At 36.2% G+C, this 26215-nt stretch overlaps 1 protein-coding gene across 12 annotated transcripts in view; it reads right to left on the bottom strand.

Annotated features, from left to right (window-relative positions):
• EXOC6 (exocyst complex component 6) overlaps positions 1-26215 on the bottom strand; it is a 352011-nt gene that overhangs the window by 173981 nt on the left and 151815 nt on the right. Inside the window, exon 2 of one of the 12 annotated variants that reach the window (XM_072739526.1) lies at positions 5008-5081. The exons of the other annotated variants lie outside the window; for them this stretch is intronic. The gene's annotated coding sequence lies outside the window, so the exon portion shown is untranslated. The remainder of the gene's footprint in view (positions 1-5007; positions 5082-26215) is intronic. 12 annotated transcript variants of the gene reach the window in all.

The following is a 26215-nucleotide window of genomic DNA, read 5'->3' as shown; positions in this document are numbered from 1 at the left end:
TCCTTGATTTTACCCTTGCTTCCTTTCAATCTATTCTCAACACAGTAGACGAACCCATTAAAATATCTTTTTTTTTAAAGATTTTATCTATTTATTCATAAGAGACAGAGAGCGAGAGAGAGGCAGAGACACAGGCAAAGAAAAGCAGGCTCCTCACAGGGATCCCCAGGATCACGCCTTGAGCCAAAGGTAGACACTCAACCACTGAGCCACCCAGGTATCCTGATTCCATTAAAAAATAAATCAGATCTCATGTCTCTCTTCTGCTCAAAACCCTATTTCTCCTAAAATAGCCCATAAATCCCTATATAATGTTGCCCATGTTATCTCATTGACCTCACTTCTTAATATTTACTCTCCACTTTACTTATTCTGTGCCAGCAACACTGGCCTTTTAATGGTTCCTGAAACACACCAAGCACATTCCTGTTCCATGCTTTACACATGTTATTTCCTCTACCTGGATCACACTTCTTACACGTGGGCTGCCTCTCTTCAGGTCTTTTATCCCCTTCTTGATGAGGTCTTTTCTGGCTATAGGATCTACATTATAAACACACATGCGTGCGCGCATGCACACACACACACACACACACACACACACACAGAGAATTCTTCCCTGCTTTCTTTCTCCTTTTTTCAAACAAAGGAGTTTAGGGGTGCCTGGGTGGCTCAACCAGTTAAGCATTTGGCTCAAGTCATAATCTCAGGGTCTGGGGATCAAGCCCCACGTCTGAGTCTCTGCTCAGTGGGGAGTCTGCTTCTCCCTCTCCCTCTGTTCCTCCTCTACTGCTTAGATTTGTGCTGCATCTATTAAGTTGAGAATCAGTACTGTAAATGATCCATCTATTACTAAGTTTTAGTCTCTCCTGACTCCTGATAACCACTTGCTGTTACAGACATGAGTACAAGCTGTAGCACAAGCTGATATAACCACGTGTCACCCATAATCCATATCAATGAGATCATTCTGAACAGAGTACACAGAAATAAAGAAGTAGAGATGAGGAAACATTCTAAACCACAGGAATAAATGGCATTTATTAAAAAGTGTCAAAGGCCTAAGCAAGTGCCAGAATCCAAATTCATCACAAGATAAAATTTGGCCTGAAAAGGACCCTAGGAAGTTCCCAGCTCTTTCTCAATTTAATAGATGCAGCACAAATCTAAAAGCCAGACAAAGCACTCAAAATGGAATTAATCAATACATGTACTTGATTTAACTCTCTACCCACTCTGATGAAAATATTAGAAATAACTAGTCTGAAAATTTGCTAATAAAGCCAATAGTAAATAGCTGAGTGAATAGAGACAAAGAGGAAGGGAGAAATGGTGGATATATAAAAGAACACTGGAAAAGGGAAGAAAGCAAAAGCAATTCCTCTCCAAAGTATTTCCTGACACCGTATGCATAGCAGGGATTATCCGTCTTTTTCTGAAGGGATCTAATTTTTGTTTTGGTTTTTAAGATTTTATTTACTTATTTATGTATTTGTTTGTTTATTTATCTATTTGAGAGAGAGAGAAAGCCCACAAGAAGGGGGAGGGAGTGGGAGAAGCAAGCCCCCTGCTGAGTGGGGAGCCCACAGACGCAGGGCTTGATCCCAGGATCCTGGGATCATGACCCAAGCTGAAGGCAAAGAAGGCAAACACTTAATGGACTGAGCCACCCAAGCACCCTGAAGGGACCTACATTTAATTATAGAGATAATTTGGAGAGACAGTGGAGGGAGAATATAGAAAGCAAAGAAGAAATGCACTCCCTGTCAACAATTCCCCCTAGTGACTCAACTGACTAGAGAGAAATCATATCTGCTGCTTCTGGCTTAATGTGGTGAAGATTAAAAAAAAAAAAAAAAGTAACACACAACCAAGTACTTACTATTAAGTGTATTCACTAGAGCTTTACAATGTAGATTCTATTAGCATCTCAATTTACAAATGTAGTTTTGGGAAGATTAAAACTTTAAATTCAAAGTCACACAGCAGTAGGGCCAAGATTTAACTTCCAGTCTATCCGTGTCAAAGCCAGTGCTCTTAACCATTATGTCACACAGACTCTCCAATCAGAAATGGTGATAAGCAGTATGGAATGCAGAGAAGTTATAGGCATAGCAACTAACCAGATCACCTTTGAAGATCAACAATTGAGAATGACTCAATAGGGAATCCCTGATGTGCACTGTTGCATCCATCAGGTGAAATCATCCAATGGACAGAAAAAAAGGATGAGAACTGAGGCATAGCTAATTGTTAGGCAGTATTAAATTACAAATGCAACAAAATAAAGAGGAGCAAAATATGAAGAAGAGAAAATTAAGGGCCCTGTACTCATCTAACCTCAGGTGGAGGCTCTGAAAAATCTATTTTTTTGTCTTTAAATAACAATCATTATTCTTTGAAATTTTGATCTGCAGGGCAAGAAAGGAAATACCATTTAGCGCTATTCAATCTTTGAACCCTAAGTCAGTTAACAGTTTTATCCATCTAATCATGAATGTGCCAAATACATTACTGTTCTAAACTTTCAAGCAATATACAATTTTAATGAATTCTTCCTTGTTTTAAAATGTGCCTCAGAATGTTTGTCTACTGGCAAGCCTAATCAAATGCTATAAATAAATACACACAGATACATGACAAAACCAGAAAGCTGGTAAATTTTTCACTATCCCACATCCACTAAAGTTGTAAATTAGTGCTCCATACACAGTTGAACCTTAAACAAGCATTTGAACTGCGTGAATACACTTACATGTAAATTTTTTTCAATATAGTACAGTATCGTAAATGTATTGTTTCTTCCTTACAACTTTCTTATTAACATTTTATTTTCCCTAGCTTACTTGATTGCAAGAATACAGTATATAATACATATAACATACAAAATATGTGTTAATTAACTGTTCACGGTATCATAAGACTTTTGGCCAACAGCAGGCTATCAGTAGTTAAGTCTTTGGGGAATCAAAAGTTACATGCAGATTTCCAACTGCACAGGGAGTCGGTGTCCTCTAAGCCCCACATTTTTCAAGGGTCAACTGTACACATAATAACTTCAACGTAAGATAGTTCAGTCCTCCCTTCTGAAAGCTTAAGCATGAGTGCTTGCTTCGGCAGCACATATACTAAAAGCTTAGCACGGTGCCTGGGTGGCTCAGTCGCTTAAGCATCGGCCTTCAGCTCAGGTCATGATTCCAGAGTTATTGGGCTCCCTGCTCCACAGGGAGCCTGCTTCTCCCTCTCCTGCCTGCCATTCCCCTTACTTGTGTGTGCGTGCACATACTTCTCTTCTCTCTCTCTCTCTGTCAAATAAATAAAATCTTCAAAAAAACAAAAGCTCAGCACAATAAAGTCTTCTACCAAAATGTAACACTATTCAGGCCAAAATGCAGATGTAAAATCAATTTTAAAAGAAGAGAGGACTGGGATCCCTGGGCGGCGCAACGGTTTGGCGCCTGCCTTTGGCCCGGGGCGCGATCCTGGAGACCCGGGATTGAGTCCCACGTCGGGCTCCCGGTGCATGGAGCATGCTTCTCCCTCTGCCTGTCTCTGCCTCTCTCTCTCTCTGTGTGTGTGACTATCATGAATAAATAAATAAAATCTTAAAAAAAAAAAAGAGAAGGACTTAAAAACTTCACGTGAACAGAAAATAAAGATGGGCTATGCTACACTAAAGATTTCAATTTAAGTGTTTTAATTTTAGCAAATAGGAATGCATAAAAACAATGTACGTGTCTTAAAAGCAGAGCTTAAAAATTCTTTTAAGTACACATTTTCTATCTTCATTACATCTAATCTTTCACACTAAAGTCTGATGTAACCGGCTTAGAGCATTTATTAAACAAGTAAATTATCTTTCAGAAATGCCTTCTTGAATTGTGTGTACAGGGCTCCACCTAGTGGTAATAAAATAGATTTAAAAAAACTAAGATCCTAAAACGTTAAAATTGGTTCTTCAAAAATTAATATTATCAAATCAAATGTCTCAATGGAGGAATTCAATTTATTTCAAGTTTTTGGGACAGATATTCTATTCTCTTAATAAGATAAATAATTTATTAATCATATTCAAGGGTTTTCTTAAGGAAACACCTTTTGATGGAAAACAAATAACATTCACAAAATATTATGTGAAAAAGAACTCTCATTACTAGAAACACTTTAGGATATTTTTTGCCAAAAGGCACACAGTATCCTTATGCCATTTTCAGTATCTTTTTCTTTCACTATATTTTCATTTTTAAAAAAAATCCATCATAGTAACTGTAAAGAGAATAAAAAGTAGAGGTTTCTCCTACTATCTGAAAGTAGAAAGCTCTTATGAAACCAAAATGAAAAAAAAAATGAAAAAAAAAAAGAAACCAAAATGATATAGACTGAAGAAGCAAATACTACTAATTTACGTGGAAAAATTTCTGAGCATTCCCAAACACAAAAAAATAACCTCTCTTAGGTTTCTCTGGTATATCTTAAAATACATCTTGCTAACAGATGGACAAAATAAATCAAGATAAAACACAGATGCTCCCAGACACAGTTGAGAGCTATGGCTTCTTGATGCTGAGTATAGTTCCTAGGAAGAAGCTTGGCAGTGCCACTCCTGCTCATGCTGCTGAATGCAATTTTCACTTTTCATATTTTTTCACAAAAGCAAAAATCCTCTTTAGATTTCTTTCAGTTAGTGAAAACAGGTACTAATGTAGGTCTCTTGTAAAAGTGAACTGATGTAACACAAACTTTCAAAAAATAGGGGATACCTGTATTTATTTACAGAGAAATGACAACTTCTAATAAAATGTTTACATTTTTTAAAAAATTGATAAAATCTCAAAGTACCCAATCCCAAATTCCCTAAATTACCTATATTTCCCGGAGCACCAGACAGAATAAAAATGGCCTTTCTTGATCTCGGAATCCTTTGTTCTCCATTAGAATGAATATTCCATTACATAACCATAAAAGAGCATAATCAAGTCCTACACAGAAAAATGTGAAGATACTCACCTAAAATGATTACCATTAAAATAGTAGACGCTGGCAGACTTTCCTATGAATTTTATTAAGCCATCAATCAACTGCTGTTAAGGAAAAATTATGACTTTAGCAAGATAATGGACTTCCAAAATACTGGAAAGCTAAAACCAAAAATACCGTTCAAGAATCCCTGGGCACTAGCACTGCATTTACCTGTTGGTGTCCATACTTTCTGCAAACTTTCATCAGAAAAGAAATGTACATTGTTTTATCTCTGATAAAATTGTATTAGCTACTTCCAATCTCCATTGGATGGTTTTTAATGTCATTAATTTTTCAAACATTAACCATATTTTCTCTCAGTTCTTAAAATGATATATTAGCCTTAGTTTTATATTTCTAGTAATAAAAAATTGCTTTTACATCCTTTCAAGCATTCTTTATTCTTCCAGTCCATATGCATTCTTCCTATTCTTTCACCAGTGTTTCAAAAGTCATATCAAGCTTAATGTCTAACATACTGACCTTAATTTTAAATATTTTTTTCTTTATTTATTTATGATAGTCACACACAGAGAGAGAGGCAGAGGCACAGAGGGAGAAGCAGGCTCCATGCACTGGGAGCCCGACGTGGGACTCCAGGATCGCGCCCTGGGCCAAAGGCAGGCGCCAAACCGCTGCACCACCCAGAGATCCCCAGACCTTAATTTTATATCTCTAGTATTTAGTAATTAAGATTTGGTATTTCATATTAGTGAGACTGCTTGTGATACTTCAGCAAATTTCCTATTTATACTGAACTCTTCAGATTCTAGGTACTGATCTTACTAATTAGTACTGAAACTTTGTTTACTAACATTTTGCTAACATTTGCATTTTGCTTACTTACATAACTTTTTCTGAATATTAAATATAATTATAAGACAACTAACCACTCCATTATCAGCTTTTGAGAAATTAAATATTCCTAAAAATGATACTATGAAGACAATGTTAAAATAACAGAAAAACTAATCAGAAAATTTCAAAACCTAATAAACCTAACCACTCCATTATCAGCTTTTGACAAATTAAATATTCCTAAAAATGATACTATGAAGACAATGTTAAAATAACAGAAAAACTAATCAGAAAATTTCAAAACCTAATAAAGCCATTCCATACAATATAAATTGCTTGCTAATAAACTCAGAAATAGGGATTCCTGGGACATGACAAGAACAAAACAAAATCCCACGTCGGGCTCCCGGTGCATGGAGCCTGCTTCTCCCTCTGCCTATGTCTCTGTCTCTCTCTCTCTTTCTGTGTGTGACTATCATAAATAAATAAATAAATAAATTTTTAAAAAACTCAGAAATAGTTTTAAAAACAGATTTTGGGGTGGGGAAGTGCCTGGGTGGCTCAGTCAGTTGAGCATCCACCTCTTGATTTCAGCTCAGGTCATGATCTCAGGGTCATGGGATTGAGCCCCACGTTGGGCTCCACACTCAGCAGCAAGTTTGCTTGAGTTTCTCTCTTTCCTTCTGCCCATCCTCCCCCCACCCCAACATGTGTGTGCACACTCTCTAAATAAATCTTTAAAGAAAAAACAGATTTTTAGTATATCAATAAATTTGGCAAATTGGTTGTGCAACTCCTTTTAGGAACCTTTAGATACATCTAAGGTGCCCAAAATTTCAGCAGCATCCATGTGAAAAACACAGGGATAAAATATTAGTCAAAGATAGTGAATGAGTTCTCATTTGGGAGAAGGGGCCTTTTTTCTTTCTTTTTTTTTTTTTTTTTTAAGATTTATTTATTCATTCATTCATTCATTCATTCATTCATTCAAGACACACAGAGAGAGGCAGAGACACAGGCAGAGGGAAAAGCAGGCTCCCTATGGGGAGCCCAATCCGGAACTCGATCCCAGGACCCCGAGATCACAACCTCACCCAAAGGCAGATGCTCAACCACTGAGCCACCTAGGCATCCTAAGGACGCTTTTTTCCATGAAGAATTCCACTTGGAATTCCTTTCTTTTAAACAACAAATAGCAAATATACCATCTCTCTATTTTAAATGCACAAAAGTCTTGCTCATTCTACTTAGCAATATAAAATAGCAAGAAAAGGGATGCCTGGGTGGCTCAGTGGTTAAGCATCTGCCTTCGGTTCAGGTCATAATCCTAGGGTCCTGAGATCAAGTCCCACATCAGGCTCTTGCAAGGAGTCTGCTTCTCTCAGCCTGTGTCTCCACCTCTTTCTGTGTGTCTCTTGTGAATAAATAAATAAAATCTATTTTTAAAAATAGCAAGAAAAAAAGTAGTCAACATAAAATTATAATACCAAGTACTCATAACATTTCCCCAACCATTTTATCAAATATATCAAACATGAAAAACAACATTCCCATAACTTTCCCTGACACTCTGTAATCCAGGAGCAAATAAAAAAATGAAATGCCTCCAAGACAGTAACACTTGGATAAAGACAGGAATATTCTTTCCAACAATATTCACTAAGTACCAATCATATGCAAAAGAAACTGAAAATCAAGGGCAAAAAACAAACATGCATATTTAACCTTAACACAGAGGTTTACTGATCCCTAAATCATTAAAAATGTATCTGTACTGGGATCCCTGGGTGGCGCAGCGGTTTGGCGCCTGCCTTTGGCCCAGGGCGCGATCCTGGAGACCCGGGATTGAGTCCCACGTCGGGCTCCCAGTGCATGGAGCCTGCTTCTCCCTCCGCCTGTGTCTCTGCCTCTCTCTCTCTCTCTCTGTGACTATCATAAATGAATAAAAAATTTAAAAAAAAAAAGTGTATCTGTACTGAGCATAATTCTTCAAAAAGGTAGGAAAATAAATGAAGTAGTTTTACAACATAGATCCAAAGTTCTTTTACACACTTTCCACTGAGAAGTGAGATCTATATACCCGCCTTCTTCTGAATCTCGGCAGGCTTCTGAGTACTTTGACCAATGGAATATAACAGAAGTAATTACACACAACTTCAGAAACTAGAAAAAAAACATGCAACTTGCCCCCGAACTTCTTTAGACATCCACTCTGGGAAAAGCCACCCACCATGTATAAAATAACATGCTGGAGAGACCACATAGAGCGCTCGAGAATGACAGCCATATCAACTGCCAACAATGTGAGGGAACCATCTTGGCTGTCTAGTCCAGATAATTTCAGCCCCAGCAGCAACGAATATCTGATTGCAAATACATGAAAAACCCCAAGTCACAAATGCCCAGCCAAATCCTTCCTGAATCCCTGAAAAAAAAGTTTATAAGTACAATACAAATTATTTGGATATCTGCATAAAATATGTAAATTAGAATTAAATTTAAATATTTTCCAAAGTAATTTCTTTTTTTCTTCTATCTCTTTTTTTTTTACTTTTGGCATCAGTCCTTTTTGGTACTGTCCTTAACTTCTTTTTCCACTGCAAGATGTCCTTTCCTCACAATATATGCTTCAATCTTAATCTTCCTTCACAATTCAGCTCAAGACAGCTGCTTTAGAGAAATTTCATCAATAGCCATATTGGATAATAACTTTCCTGCTACCTGGAATTTTCTTAGTTCTATTACTTTATTTATTTGTGTAACACTATCTTTTTAAAAATTTATCTTTTATTTATTTGTATAACATAAAACTTATTTTCTAATTATTTCAGGTACATTTCATCTAAAGTGAGAACTGAAGGTGTCTTTTTTTTTTTAAGATTTTATTTATTTATTAATGAGAGACACAGAGAGACAAAGGGAGAAGCAGGCTCCATGCAGGGAGCCTGACGTGGGACTCGATCCCAGGTCTCCAGGACCAAGCCCTGGGCTGAGGGTGGCACTAAACTGCTGAGCCACCTGGGGCCACCCGTCTTTTATTTCTATATTCAAATCATAAGTGCCAAAATGATACAAAATATTGCAAAACTTAATGAAAAGGACAGGGTCACTAGAGGGCACCCTTCACCAAAAAGTACAAATCCAAATATTTTACTATTGCATCAAAACATGGTATGAATCTCATACTCAACCAAATTAACAAAAACCATGAAATCAAAATAACTTTTTTTTGAAGCTGCTTTATCCTGATCCTTATTACTTTAATGTGATGGTTAAAAATAGCACATAAGAACTATAAATACCATAAAAATTCTCTGGCAATTCCAGGCTCATAATTTTTGGAGGTCCTAGAAAAGACACTATCATATAAGATCCTGAAGTAAAATCAAGAACTTTACTAACTTGCACAATATATTAAAAATGAAAGCCAGATGCTGATGTATTTAATTTGAACTTTGGAAGAAAGCATTCAAAAATATGCTAATTTTAGGGATGCCTGAGTGGCTCAGATGATTAAGTGTCTGCCTCTGGTTCAGGTCATAATCTCTGGGTCCTGGGTTCAAGCCCCACATTGAGCTCCCCACTTCTCCCTCTATCTCTGCCTCTCCACCCGCTTGTGCTCTCTCTCTCAAACGAATAAATATAAATCTTTAAAAAATGCATTAAAATACATCTTAACTAATAACTATTAATTTTTATAATGTGTTTTTCAAAAGACAAAAAATTTTGCCACATTAAGTATAACTCACAAGTAGTATGGAGGAAAGCAGAAACATGTTTTCCCTGATATAAGGCTGATTTCAATTCCCACTACTGATCCTGACTACAGTCCACTGCTATTGGTCATTTCACAGCTTTGCAGAGAAAACAGTAAGTTGATAAGAACAATTCTGCAACCACTCAAAAGCAGAATGTAATAACTAAAACAAACAAACAAATAAATAAATAAATAAATAAATAAAAGCTTTTACATCTGTTTTAGTACTTCGTAATCCACAAAGCAATTCTGCATAGTACATCACTGCATTTGACTCCAAGAACCCCATTGGGGAAGACAGGACAATTGGTTTAATCTCTATCTCACACATGGAGGAAATGAAGGTCTGAGAAGTTAAAGGATTTGCTCAACACCGTGTGCCCACTAAAAAGGCCAGAGCTAGCCATCATGATCACGTTATAATCTTGGGGTCCTGCAATTAAGACCTGTGATAGGTTCTGTGATCAGCGGGAAATCTGCATAAGGATTCTGTCTCTCAATCTCCCTCTGTCCCTCACCCAGCTTGCTCTCTCTCTTTCACTCTCTCTTTCTCTCAAATAAATATATAAATCTTTAAAAAGGCCAGAGCCAGGTATACAATCCAAGTCTTGGATCCATAAGGAGTGTTGGAAAATTTTTAAAAAATTTTTAAAAAAGGAGTGTTGGAAAATACTGCACAAGAAAAGGTAAAAGCACAAATACTGCACAAAAATCACCATTCTGTTGCTGAAAATTACTTACCTGAAATATGTAATAGTCACTTCTCACTTCCAGAGTACCTTTGTTATTACTATGGCAATGCCTCTATTAATCAAGTCTCTGAAAATTAAATTGCTCCACAATAAAGTTGGCAATACCCAGACATCAACAATATACACACACACTCTCATAAACCACACAAAGAACAGTTGCCTGCCTTCACATTCAGACATGACAAGAACAAAACAAAAAAACAAATTGTACACAGATTCTCTTAGGCCTGGTCTACCAAACTGAAAAGAACCAGCCCTTCCAGTAAGACAGGCCTAAAAGCAAACCTGACTTATGTACTTTTTACCAAAGGAATGAACAAAAGGATAGGAATGAGAAGGGAAGGTAGGGAATGATGGTGGTGTTTTGGCTTTTTTGTCATTTAGAATTGAAAAAAGGGTACGGAGAAGATAAAAAGTCAGGGATTTTTCCTGCATCAAGCAGCCCCCATCTCCTGGAGAGAATAAACCGGAGATTGGCCTTACTAAAGTTACTACAGCCCTGTATCTGGGAGCTGCAGAGGAGTAAGGGACCTACATCATTTTATTGTGAGTTAATTTCAGTGTCTGAGCCTCCTCTGACCAAGCACAAGTTTAAAATACAGGACCTTCCCTCCCTGAGCATAGTCCTGGTCACATTCCTTGCCTTTCCTAATCTTAATATAAACCTTGCCGTATTTTTTCAGTTAAAATTTAATAATGTTTTTGCACTGCAGCTTTTATTATCTGATACTCTAAATTAGAAGGCAAAGCATAACGATTAAGAGTACAGGCTGGGAGGCCAAAGGGTCTGTGTTCATCTAACTGTACCACTTACTCTGCGCTTACTAAGGCCAATGACCTAATCTACCTCTACCTCAATTTCTTCATCTGCAGAATATGTATATAATAATGGTATCTCATTTGCTTTTTGTGAAGATTAAATAATACATTTAAATGTTTAAAATAGGCACGCAGTAAATGTCCAATAGATTTCATTATTATATACATGATTATTTTTACTTTGGGAACAAAGATCCTAGGAAATTATTTTAGAGTTATTATCACTGTTTATAGAATTTGACAAAAATAAGAACCACCTCAAGGTACAACAATAAGGAAATAATAACCAGGATGAAAATTTATACAAGAAAATTATATTTTCATTTAACAAATTTAATACTAAAAATTTAACTTGTTGAATGGCATAAGTTTGCTCAATAAACATCCAACAAATAAATAATACTTGTTGTTTCTAATATAAGAATAAACTAGAATTAATGTCAATTAGGAGTCTCCTTCAATAATAGGAAACTTTTTTTCCCTCTCTATTCTTCTATATTTTTCAAGTTTTCTATAAAACAAAAAGGGTTTTGTTTTTCATTAATTCAGTTCAGAAGGTATTTATTGAGAGGGTGCTTTACCCAAGGCACTATGCTATGCAACATGGTAGGAACTAATCAGATATGTGTGAGTTTCATTAGTCCTGCATTTAAGACATGTATTTAAGACATAAATATTAAAACATACATTCACACACAATTAAATAACATTGTATAGCACTTTAAAAATCCATGGTATAAGAACTCAGACACACACAAAAAATTATATATAAATACATATACACCTAGAATGCCTTATTCTGAGATGCAAAGATTTCATGGAGGAAGTTGGACCTAAGATGAGAATTCAATGATAGGTAATATTTGAGTACTTGGAAAAAATAGAGAGGGGTAATCAATCATGGGTAAACAGGAAGAAAAGGACATGGCACTGTGAAAAAGGCAAGCAGTTAACTCATATGAAGGATGTACTAAGTAGTGGGAATTCTATTAGAACTCTTGGATCAGTTAATCTTTATTTGGACAGTGGCCTGGGAGTGGCAAGATCCTCCTTTGTCATTTTGATCAAAGTTGGATCTTCTCAGGGCACCCCAAGGTGGCTCAGTGGTTTGGCGCTGCCTTCAGCCTAGGGCCGGATCCTGGAGACCCAGGCCGTCCCACTTCAGGCTCCCTGCACGGAGCCTGCTGCTCCCTCTAGCTGTGTCTCTGCCTCTCTCTGTATGTATCTTTCATGAATAAACAAATAAAATCTTAAAAAAAAAAAAAAAAAAGTTGGATCTTCTCCCCAGAAAAGTTCACAAACACAACTGCAATATACACTTTCTCTCTGAGAACTCCAGACCAACTATAAAGTTGAAAAAGAAATATGGTCTCTTCCACTCACAGTACATTGCCCAGAGGTGTACAACTGATCCAAACTGGTTCCATCAGATACGCTCTTTCAGGAATTTTGAATTGGACTTCCATATGTGCCAGACTGACATATGGAAGCTCTAGGTCGTCATCCTCCACTAAGTATAGAGAGAAGCAGAGAAAGCTATACTTCAGAGGAAAAGGAAGACAGAGAAAGAAACATTCTTCTACCTCTTTATCTCAGTCTTTTAAGAAGCATGATTGCCTTAAGAATTTTGTGAAGTAGCCAGTAAGCTTCCACTATTTTTGTTGTATTTCCTTACGTTAACTCAATTTGGTTTAGCACCTACAACTAAAAAAAAAAAATTCCCTAAACACATATCCAGGCACACACTGACACATACATAAACATTTCTTAAAATTTTAAGAGGTTAACAAACCCCCTCATCTAATCAATATACTAGAGTACATCTTCCCAACTGAACAGATTACAGGCATACCACAATGACCATCTCTCATTTTTCTGTTTGTGTTATGACATAAAAAATGTGGGAAGCATTATCACAAAATAATCCATAAATAAGTGTGTAAAGGCATAGTTTAGGTTAGCAGACTCCTGAGAAAAAAAAAAAAACATGCCAACCAGGGGTGGGGGAAGGAAGAAGAGAAGGAGAAACAGAAGCAGAAGCAGAAGCAGCAGAAGCAACAGCAGCAGCAGCCACTATCTAGCTTTTACACAATACTTTTTCATTTTTCCAACACATCCACAACATTGTACAGCTAAGTAAAGAATTCAGGATATGCTAATAAGTATCTTACTAGCAAACTCAGAAGGAAAAAAATGTATAAACACAGTATCCAATTTCTTTCATCACAAAATACAGATAAAGATTTCTTATTCACCTTCTGTGTTATTTCCCATGAAATATTTCAGCTAGTTATACACTCTTAGCATGGTTTACAAAATAATGCCCAGGTGCTTCCTCTAATTCAATTGAAGACATTCCGTCAAATAATTTTTTAAATAAAAGAGTTGACATACCCTAATTTAAAAAAAAAAGAGTGCAATCATATCTTAAAGAGTCATGCAACCTGCCAAAGCATCAGGCTCAAGCAAAGGCAGAAATACAGGAGATAGGCACGCCTGAGTGGCTCAGTGGTGTGATCCCAGTTCGGGGATTGAGTCCCACATCGGGTTCCCGATGGGAGGGGCCTGCTTCTCCCTCTGCCTATGTCTCTGCATCTCTCTCTCTCTCTCTGTCTCTCTCTCTCTCTCTCTCTCATGAATAAATAAATAAAATCTTTAAAAAAAATACAGGAGATATTCCCTATATTTTTGATGTTGAATTTTACTTGCCTTGTTTTCCTCTATATGCAATTTCTGTGACTTGTTCTCACTAACAATATCCTGTTTCCATGCATAGGAAAGAACCTAGTACAGTTCATTGGTTAACATTACTTCCTATAACTAGGGTTGACGTTCTATAACACTAACACTTACTGTTAATTCTGGGTAACAACAAAGTACAATGATAATCGCTAATGGACATCCTCTATAGTGAAACCTGAATTGATAATCTGCTAACACAGATTTGCAATAGACTTCCTCCTTCCTGTTTTTACACTTCTGACCTGAGATGTCTCTTCCTGTTGACTTCTGTGCTACTTGGTAAAATGCAAAAGATGAGAAATGGAAATACCCAATACATACAAAATTGTATTTGTCTTCTAGGATAACAAATTGAATCGCTAAATCAATTTTAACTGAAAATGCTTACTGCAAATTAATGAATGCAGATGTAGACTGCTTCCTTAGACTTTAGGTAATCAAACAAAAAAATGTTAAATTCTCTAAAGTAGATCAAATAATGTGCATTTTGCCTAATAGCTCAAGAGATGATCTATATGCTAGAGAGTATTATGCTAAATAAGTCAGAGAAAGACAAATACCACATGATTTCAATTTCATGTAGACTCTAAAAAACAAATGAATAAACAAAGAGCAGAATCAGATACTTACACAGAACAAACTGATGGTTGCCAAAGGGAAGGAGGGGTTAGGAGGAAGGGCAAAATGAGTGAAGGAGAATGGGAAATACGGGCTTCTAGTTATGGAATGAATGAGCCACTGGGATGAAAGGTACAACATAGGGAATACAGTGACTGGTACTATAATAGCATTGCATGGTGACAGATGGTAGCTACACTTGTAAGCATAGCATAAAGTATAGAAATCTTGAATTAAAATAGTGTACATATTAAACTAAGATTATGTGTCAAATATACTCAAAAAAGATAATAAATTAAAATTTTTTAAATTTTTAAAAAGGTAGAGTCACCAGGAAACCCCTGAAAAAGATGAGCAATGAGGTAAAGGTAGCCCTAGCAAATATAACAATAAAGCCACTATAATTAAAAGCATGGTATATATATAGCACATGAAAAGATATACAGACAATGAATAAAGAATAAAGAAACAAAAGACCAACCACATATGAAAATTCAATAAATGGTAATGGCAGCATCTCAAATCAATGTGAAAAATATATGCTTTTTAAATAAGAAGTGTTAGGATAGCTGGACTGCCATATAAAAGAAAATAAATCCAGCACACCTGGATAGCTCAGTTGGAAAACCATGAGACTCTTAATCTCAGGTTTGTGAGTTTGAGCCCTATGTTGGGTATAGAGATTACATAAGTAAATAAATAAATAAATAAACTTTTAAAAATAAATAAATAAAACCTGGAGCCATTCATTATTCCATACCCAAAGAAAATTCAAAAAAAGAATAGAAATGTAAAAATCAAAAAATCATATAAGTACCAAAAGAAAACATGGATGGATTCCTCTATAATCTAGTTCTATGGAAAACTTTCCTATAGCTCAAAATCCAGAAGAAAAAGATTGATAAATTTCATTTTCATAAAAATAAACTTTTGCAAGTGAAAAAAAAAACAAGCATAGTAAGAGACAAAATGAAAAAAAAAATGGTTCCAACTAATGGCAAAAAAAATTGTGAGAGATTTTCAAGTGGTTGAAAATGATTACTCTAACACATTCTTTGAGATTATCTGTGCCTTTCACTATCTGACCTATTTTAAATCCTTATAAATTGTAGAAAACTGAGAGTAAAGCAAATTATTCTTCTCTATATAAATGCAAGACATTTTGGCCTGTGGAATGCAATTGATTACTGCCCTGAAGATAGTGACCAGCTATGTCTCTTTACAAATCTATTTTAGCATTCCCAAATGCCAATAATTGTTTTTTGCCACCGTCTCTGAAACAGTTGTAACAGCTTATTAGTTCTCTCATTAATTAACAAGTTAAAAAAAAAATCTTTGGCATGCATTACTTTTATATTTGTATGAGGGCCATGTTTTATCTTTTTTTTAAACTATCTTTTAAAACTTTTGAAAGTTTCACCAAAATGTCCAGTGGATTCTCCTGGCACAGCTAAGAAACTGCACTGCCAGAGAATTGTACTTCATGGGCTGCCTAAGCTTAGGCACCTCTTTTCTTGGATCCCAGAAGTAAAAACCAAGTGGCAATATACATTTAACTTTGCTGACTCTTGTTTCTCTGGTTGTTGTCATTGTTTCTTCTCTACAGATTATAGGTTTGGTTTGGTTTTTAATTACTGCATGGCCAATAAATTATTACCTCTAAGTGATAACAATACCTAACAATTTGGTTTTATGGCTTCATCACTTATTTGGTGATCCCTCTACATAGATGACAGAGATCTCTTGGGTAAAAGATAAAAGACACTCTGGCTTGGTAATTTTTTCTATTTGTCTATTTAGAGGTCACATCAAGTAAGAATTTCATGCTCACCAAAAACTTTGGTATCTGGACCAGTGAGAGTTTTTTGTTTGTTTGTTTGTTTGTTTTTATCTCTACAATTTATGTCTCTTAACTTGGGGTGAAATCATAGAAACAAAACTATAAAGTTTTTATGTGCAGTTCAGAAAGGGTTTAACTCTTCTGTCTGGCTCATTGGCAAAAAATTATAAGTACTTGTATAAATAGAATATTTGTCAAATTCCCAGGGAACAAGTAAATTAAACTTCTAATAGTATGGGCAGCCCCGGAGGCTCAGCTGTTTAGCGCTGCTGCCTTCAGCCCAGCGCATGATTCTAGAGACCTGGGATTGAGTCCAATGTCAGGCTCCCTGCATGGAGTCTGCTTCTCCTTCTGCCTGTGTCTCTGCCTCTCTTTCTCTCTCTGTCTCTCATGAATAAATAAGTAAAATCTTTAAAAAAAAAAAAGAAAAAAACTTCTAATAGTTTAAATGTTAGACTTAAAAAAATTAATCTTACAAGAATTACCTCAAACAGTTTTAAATTTTTCTATTTTTATTCTTTTTAAGTAGGCTTCATGCCCAACATGGGATTTGAACTCACAACCATGAGATCAAGAGTCTCATACTTTACTGACTGAGCCAGCCAGGTGCCCCTCAGAAACATTTTAAAAGTCCTAGGTTCACATAATCAAAGTAAAACTTTGGCAAACAAGCCGGGTTTGATAACTTCGCTTTATGAAAAAAAGCTATTTATTTTCTCTAATTATTTTATTCTACTTTGGTTTGTTTTTCCTAAATGCATAAAGATTTACTTTTCAGATAAGCTAACATTAGCCTATATAAATATTTAAGATGATTAAAAATATAAATTTGTGCTCAACTAAATTAAATCATTATTCTCACAAACCTTTTTTTTTTTTTAATATTTTACTTATTTATTTGAGAGAGCACAAGTGGGGGTGGGGGTGGGGAAGCAGAGGGAGAGGGAGAAGCAGACTTTCTGCTAAGCAGAGAGTCCAACACAGGGCTCCAATCCCAGGACCTCGAGATCCTGACCTGAGCCAAAGGCAGACACCCAACCTACATAGCCACCCAGGCACCCCTCTGACAAATTTTTATTACAACCTGCATTGACAATGATTTCTAAGATCTTTAAGCAGCTTAAAACTTTGATATTCAATTAATAGATAATCACGGTTATCTAGTTAATTTTTTTAAATGGTAGAATTTTAGAAGACTGATAACTAAGTATAATTAACACTATATACTATTGCTTGTTTTTATATGCTGTAGAGAAGGTATATTTTGGCGACTTGTTAATGAAAATGTCCATTTTTCCCACTTTAGAAAGGTATAAAAGGGGTAGGTGGCTCAGTCAGTTGAACATCCAATTCTTTTTATTTTTTTAAAGATTTTATTTATTTATTCATTAGAGACAGACAGACAGAGAGAGAGAGAGGCAGAGACACAGGCAGAGGGAGAAGCAGGCTCCACACAGGGAGCCCGATATGGGACTCAATCCCGGGACTCCAGGATCCTGCCTTGGGCTGAAGGCAGGTGCTAAACCGCTAGGCCACCCAGGGATCCCCGAGCATCCAGTTCTTGATTTCAGCTCAGGTTGTGATCTCAGGGTCATTGGGATCAAGCCCCCATACTCAGTGCAAAGTCTGTCTGTCCCTCTCCTTCTGCTCCTTCCCTGTCCCCTCATGTCTCTCTCTCTCTCTCTCTCTCCTTCTGCTCCTCCCCTGTCCCCTCATGTCTCTCTCTCTCTCTCTCTCTCCTTCTGCTCCTTCCCTGTCCCCTCATGTCTCTCTCTCTCTCTCTCTCCTTCTGCTCCTTCCCTGTCCCCTCATGTCTGTCTGTCTGTCTCTCTCTCTCTCTCTCTCTCTCGCACGCGCACACATCCAAGTAAATAAATAAATAAAACCTTAAAAAAATTATAAAAGGGACATTGGTAGGAGTGTACTCTCCTCTGTAGAGCTGTATGTGCTCATGAGCATTGCTAGTCTGATAAAATGCTTGTTTTGTACAACAGACAGTTCACAATGTTCCATTCCATTGTTTCAATGTGAAATTTAAATTAAATACAGTTACTTTGGTTAAAAGTTTAAATCATTACAAGGATTGAAATTACACTAAGACCAATAGTGACAGAGAAATACAATTGTGTATATGTTTTTGTTTTTCAAAGAAAAAGAGTGGTTTTGTCCTATAGCATTAGTTCTCCCATGTTTTGGTCTCTCTACACTTTCAAAACTTATTAAGAACTCCAAAAAGATTTTATTTATGTGGATCATAACTATCAATACTTATATTAGAAATTAAAACAATTTTTTAAAAATCTACTGATTGATTCATTTAAAAAGAGCAATGATGAACGCACTGCATATTAACATAAAAACCTCTGAGTTATTTGAAAAAAAAAATTTTTTTTAATTAGTTCTATTCCCCGTGTGGGGCTTGAACTCATGACCCTGAGATCAAGAGTTGCATGTTCCACCAACTAAGCAAGCCAGTACCCCTGAAAATGATTTTGACCTGACAGATCCCCAAGAAAGAATAGTAAACTCTATAGTAAACTGGTCCAAAACATGAAAAAGCATATTGAACAACCAAACATGGAAAATGAATTGTATTTGCCTTGGTTTATAATATCGGAGTCTGACAATAAGCTATAAAATACATTTAAAATTTAGCAACATTTGCTCAATTTTGTTGGGCTTGCTGCTTTGGTTTACTGGTTAATGACTTGCCTATAATATGAAAGGTTATTCTTTACCTTCTGTGTAATCTACCTAAATAGCAGCAGTGGATCCATTTTGCCAGAATAATTTTCTATGCTTCCTTTGGACTTTATTATATTGATTATTTAATAAACAAACAAAAATATTTCCTCTTACTTATGAAAGAACGAAGGTTCTTTTCAATCAAGTTATCTATGCTTATTTTTTAAATACTTCAGAACCACTTTAATTCAGTACCAAAGCATTGCTTCTCAGGTAACATCTCATAACTGTTCTGATTTCGTCTTCTAAAATTTGGGGCCCAAATAGAGAAAAAAAATTTCAAGGTATCTTTTATACCTAAAACTGTCTTTGAGATTTCCCAGAGTAACTCTGCAAGAGCATAGTCAGTTGTTTACTCTTTCAATTTATAAAAAGAAAAATGCTAGAAATAATTAAGTTTGTTGTGCTACTGCAGTAAAGCTCATACTGGAAGAGTTGTCAAATTAGAAGAGATGCTCAGCCTTCCTACGTTAAAACTGTATAGGTAAAAAAGTGTCATAATACAAACATTTCTGAAATTGTACTCTTTATGTATGGGATGTCCCTAAAGATTTGTCCATTTTCTAGCTGTAATTACGTTTCCACTAGCCAAAACATTTATAGTAATGCACTGTGCCTGACAGAAAATTTTGCCATTCTGATATCAGTTACAGTAATAAATTAAACTTTACCATTAAGCCTCTATCATAGGATAGCTTTTGTTTTACTCCGATGCTTGCCTAAAAAGCTCTGCTAAAAGCTGTAAGTCAGAGTTTATATCTTCAACAATGAAGGACAGTATCAGAGCCTCATGGCACTTTAAACTATTGGCTTTCAATAAAACAGACATTTTAAAAAGTTAAACACAGAATAATCGTATGACCCAGCAATACCATTCTTAGATATAATATCAAAAAATATTGAAACCAGTATTCAAACAAAAACTTGGACATGAATGTTCATAGCATATTCATAACACCTAAAAGGTAGAAATAACCCAAATGTCCAAAAGATGAATAGATAAAATGTGGAATATCCATACCATGGAATATTATTCAGCCTTAAAAAACAAACAAGTACTGATATATGCTACAACACTGATGCATCCCAAAAACATTATGCTAATGTGACAGAAACCAGACACAAAAAAATCACATACTGTATGCTTCTACTTAAATGAAATACCCAGAGTAAATAAATCCACATAGACAAAAAGCAAAATAGTGGTTGCCAACGACTAGAAGAGGAGTAATGGGGAATGACTGCTTAATGGGTATACAGTTTCCTTTTGCAATAATGAAAGTTTTGGAATTAGATAGAGGTGATGGTTATATAACTTTGTGAAGGTACTGTCACCGAATTATACCTGTAAAAATGGCTTATTTTGTTTTGTGAATTTTACCACTATTAAAAGCAACAAGAAGCTTCCAGAACTCACAAAGCTGCTTCCTAGTGAAACAACCATTATTAGTAAAAATTATTATTTTTTTTTTTAGTAAAAATTATTTAAAACAAACAAGAAAAAAAAAAAAAACCAAGTCTCTGGAAGTTGTCCCAAGAGCATACAGCAAATGAAGAAACATTTATTCAAGAAAATCTACTAAATACCTGATAAGAACAGTAAGAGTTTGTGGCTCTTGAACCATGACCCACATCCTTCCTCCCTAAACCCAGTTCAGCATGACAGAAGCTCCATCCTAGGTGGTTGTGGCTAAGAAGGTAGGGCTTCCTCTCCCTGCAGGTTTTAGTCAAGTGTCAAAAAATGGACAGGCATCCAGCATTTCCCATCCTCCTTCCCACCAACTTTGTGTTCCAGGTGAATGTGGCCAAGAGGCTGAGGGCTCCCTTCTTATACCCAGTCCCCCTTCCTTCACTCAGCCCCATGAAAGTGTCATAGCACAGAGACTTTACCATACATGAAGAAGCCAGGAATACTAGGATCCTGACTGCCTCACCCTGGCTCACTCACAGGACAGAGGCTCTACACTACCAGTAACAAGCTGAGCAGACTAGAATTTACTACCCTACCAGAGTCCTGCTCTTAAAACAAGGATTTCTAAGAGAAGCAAGTCACTGTTTCTACCCCCAACTTTGGAAAAATGGCTCAAAGATTATATGCAGAGGGAGATACAGGAGATAAGTACAGAGAGCTGCAAAGCTCTCCCCAAAAAAAGTGACGGTTATTTAGAACAGAGTGTGGGGAAGTTCAAACACAAGGACATTCGTGAAAACAATGGAGATTCTGGTAGTATACAATTGAAAGGAGGCTGGTATAACTCATGAGAGCAACAAGCTAAAAATCATACGTCACCTAGTTTACCAAAGAGAACCGGAGAAAGAAAAGGTGGAAAGCCCTCTTGCAGTCAGAACATGTCCCAGAGACTGCCTAAAAAACTATCACTGCACTCAAACACATATTTGTACACCATACCATGTTCATAGCAGCATTGTTCATAACAGCCAAAAGATGGAAGCAATACTAGGGTGCACTGATTAAGGATAAACAAAAAATAATACATGCAATACTAGCCAGCCTTATAAAGGAAGGAAATTCTGACACATGCTATACCATAGAAGAACCTGAGGGCATTATGCTAAGTGATATAAGCCAGCCACAAAATGGCAAATACTGTATGATTCCAGATATATGAGGTATCTAGAGTATTCGAATTTACAGAAACGGAAAGCAGAATGGTAGTTGCCAGGGACTGGTGGGAAAAGGGAATGGAGAGTTAGTATATAATGAACATAGTTTCAGTTGTGGAAAATGAAAACATTCTGAAGACAGCTGGTGGTGGCATAGTGTACTTAATGACACAGAACTATACATTTAAAAGTTGTTAAAATGGCAAATTTTATGCTACATCTATTTTATCATAATTTTGAAAAACAAGATACAAAAATCAAGATTAGGAAAATCGGGGGATTTCATCCACTAGAAAAATCATTAAGCCAGGAATAAATGTGAAATAAAGAGATAAATGAAAAAGTTTTATCATTTATTCCTTCAACACTTATGAGCACTATCTCCTTGGATGTGTTCTAGCTGCTGGAATGTATAGTACATCCCTGTTTCCTGGTGCTACTTTCATCTCCCAGTTGCTAAGGACTCACAGCTGCACCCTTTTCTAGAGACCTGCAAGTGGGAGGCACTCCATCTGGTGATGCCTGGAAAGTCTGTCACCCAATACACAGACACCTGGGGCAGCCTGCAGCCACTGACAGATTTTAGGAGATAAAGTAAAAGTGCAGCCCCTGCAACTCAACTAATGTCACTCATGTTCCAGGACTCCTCCTGGAATTAGGCTGAGGCTGAATCTCTTATCAAGAGTTGCTACAATATATTATCTAAACTTTCTAGTTTTCAACAACAACAATAACAAATTATGAGATAAACAAGGAAATAGGAGACATTGACACATATAAGGAAAAAAGAAACAGGCCCTGTGAGATGGCTAGATGTTGGATTTCACAAAGGCTTCAAAGTACTACATTCATAATACTTAAGAACTATGCTTAAAGAAATGAAAGAAGATGTTTAATAAAAAATATTGATAAAGAGATAGAAATTATTTTTAAATGGAAATTCTGGAGTTGAAAATAACAGAAATGAAAAATGCATCACACGATATCAACATCAGATATAAACTGACAAAGAAAGACTACTTGAAGACAGACTAATAGAGATTATACAATCCAAAGAACAGAGGAAAAAGAGTGAAGAAAATGAATAGCATCTCAGAGAAATGTGGACACCATTAAGCACATCAGCATACACATGATGGTGGCACCATAGTACTATTTTATGATGGTAAAAATGTCAGAAAAAATATTTAAAGGATGTATGAAGAAATAATGATTAAAATTCCCACTCTGATGAAACACATTAACCTGGACACCTTAGATAACCAATGAATTCCAAGAAGGATAAACAAAAACAGATCCATACCTAGGCACATCATGGTAAAAGAAATGAAAGGAAAAGAGATTATCTCGAAAGTAGCAAAAGAAAAACCACTTATCACTTATCACATACAAGGTTATACCAACGGGGACCAAAAAACAGTGGGATAACATGTTCACAACTCTAAAAGAAAAAACTGTCAGACTATGAGTCTAATATCCAACAAAACTATCCTTCAAAAGTGAAGGTGAAACAAAGATATTCCCAAATAAACAAAAACTGAGAGAATTAGTTAGCAGCAGACCAGCCTTACAAGAAAAACTAATGAAAGTTCTTCACAATCAAAAGAGCAAGCCCAGATGGCAGTATATACACACACACACACACACACACACACACACACACACAGAGTACTAGTAAAGACAATTACATAATTATAAAACACAGTATAAATAGCATCTCTCCTAACTGACTTAAAAAGCAATTGCATAAGACAACATGTACATAATTCTATTTGTGGGCCTAACATATAGAAATATATTTGACAATAAGAGTACAAAGGAGATACAGGAGCAAAGCTGTACTGGAGTAAGAAAATGACAAGAAAGAAAGAAAAGAGAGAAAGAAAGGGAAAGAGAGAGGGAGGGGGAGAGAGAGAGAGAGAGAGAGAAAATGACACAAGATGATGACTTAAAACTCAGCAAAAAATAAAGACAACCAGAAATGATAATTGAGTTAACATAACAAACTCTATAAATATATACTTGGCTCTCCTCTGTTATGTTAGATTCTTTAAAAAAACAAAAGTTATACAAAGTAACAATTACAACAATGTACTGTTGGATTTGTAACATGGATAGCTATAAAACCTATAACAATAATAGCACAGAAAAGGGGAACAGGGGTGCCTGGGTAGCTCCATCAGTTAAGCGACTCTTGATTTCAGCTCAGGTCATGATCTCAGTGTCGTGAGATCCAGCCCCATGTCTGGACTCTGCACTGGGTATGAAGCCTGCCTAAGATTCTCTCTCTCCCTCTCCTTGTATCCCTCTCCCTGCCCTGCTTGCATACACTCTCTTTAAAAATAAAAATTAAAAAAAAGATATAATAGATACATGGAAGTAACATTTCTGTATTTCACTGGACTTAAGTTAGAATAAATCTGAAGTCCATTCTGAGAACCACTACTAAGAAATAACTTTTTTAAAGATAATGAAAAAAATCATTAAATTAAAATGTTATACTGGAAAATACTCAATAAAAATAGTAGTGAAAAAGGAACAGAGGATCAAAAAAGAAATGTGACATACAGAAAACAAAGAGTAAATGGCAGTAAAATAAACCCACCTATATAAATAACATTAAATCCATAAGTAGATTCAACAATTCAATCAAAAGGCATACTACTGGGGTGCGGGGAGGCTTAGTCGGTAAGTGTCTGTTGATTGTGCCACAGGTTGTGACTCATGGGTTGTGAGATGAAGCTCCACATCAGGCACACTCAGCAGGGAGTGTGCTTGAAGTTTCTTTCCCTCTGCCTCTCTCCCAACTCACACTCACCTTTGGCTCAGGTCATGATCTCAGGGTCCTGTGATGGGGCCCTACATTGGGCTTCCTATTCAGCAGGGAGTCTGCTTCTCTCTCTCCCTTTGCCCCTCCGTCCCCGGCTTGTGATTTCTCTCTCTCTCAAATAAATATAATATTTTTTTTGAAGGCAGACTGACAAACTGGATGACAAACAAGATCCAACAATATGCTATCTATAGGAGGTAGTTTTTATGTTCAAATATAAAAACAGGCTGAAAGTAAAAGGATAGAAAAAGACATATCATGCAAAAAGCAACCATAAAAATGCTAGAGTAGCTATACTATAATCAGATAAAATAGACTTTAAAACAAATCTACAGATAAAGAATATACTATGATGGCAAAATGTCTATCTACCAGGAATATGTAACAAGAATACAGAGAGAGCATACTAACAACAGAGCCCAAAATAGCATGAAGCAGAAACTATCCATTATATCTAATAATGGACAAAACTAAGCAGAACATCAAAAAGGAAGACATGAATAACTATAAGCTAAAGACACCTAATAGACATCTATAGAATTATTTTACCCAACAGTAACATACACATTCTTCTCAAGTGCACATGGAACATTTTCCAGGATAGGTCATATATTAAGCCATAAAACAAGCCTCGATAAAGAACTGAAATTACACAAATTATGATCTCTGGCCATGATGTAATGAAATTAGAAATTAAGAACAGGACACTTGAGAAATTCACAAATATGTGGAAATTAACACATTTCTAAATAACCAATGAGACAAAGAAGAAATCATAAAAGAAATTTTAAAAATACTTTAGGACGAAGTTAAAGCAGTGGTTAGCAAGAAATTTATAGTTGTAAAAGCCTCTATTTTAAAATGACAAAGATCTCAAATCAAGAGCTTAAGTTTTGGGCAGCCCCGGTGGCCCAGTGGTTTGGCGCTGCCTTCGGCCCTGGGCATGATCCTGGGGACCCAGGATTGAGTCCCACATCAGGCTCCCTGCATGGAGCCTGCTTCTCCCTCTGCCTGTGTCTCTGCCTCTCCCCCCCCCCCCCCGCCAATGTCTCCATGAATAAATAAATAGAATATGTTTTTTTAAAAAAGAGCTTAGTTTCCATCAAAGAGCAGCAATAAAAAGAAAACTAATACAAAACAAGCAGAAGGAGGGACATAATAAAGATTGGACACGAGTGAAATTATTAGAAAACAACATAAAAATCAATAAAACCACGAGTTGATTGGTTTTTTGAAAAGATCAACAAAATTGACAAAGCTTTAGCTATACTGACCAAGAGAAAAAGAGAGACTCAAATTACTAAAATCAAGAATGAGAGACGCCTGAGTGGCTCAGTGGTCGGGCAACTGCCTTCAGCACAGGTCATGATCCTGGGATGGGGGATCGAGTCCCACATCGGGGCTCCTGCGAAGACTCTGCTTTTCCCTCTGCCTATGTCTCTGCCCCCCTCTCTCTGTGTCTCTCATGAATAAATAAATAAATCTTAAAAAAAAAAAAAAGAATGAAAGAGAGGTCATTACTACTGACTTTCCAGAAATAAAAAGTTATAAGGGAATGCTATGAACAATTGCATACCAACAATTTTGATAACCTAGCAGAAATGGACAAATTTCTCCAAAGATACAAACTACAAAACTGACTCAGAAAGACTAGAAAATCAGAACAGATT

This window comes from Vulpes vulpes, chromosome 15 (genome assembly GCF_048418805.1).
Source record: "Vulpes vulpes isolate BD-2025 chromosome 15, VulVul3, whole genome shotgun sequence".
Taxonomy (NCBI): Eukaryota; Metazoa; Chordata; class Mammalia; order Carnivora; family Canidae; genus Vulpes; species Vulpes vulpes.
This window is presented reverse-complemented; position numbering and strand designations above follow the sequence as displayed.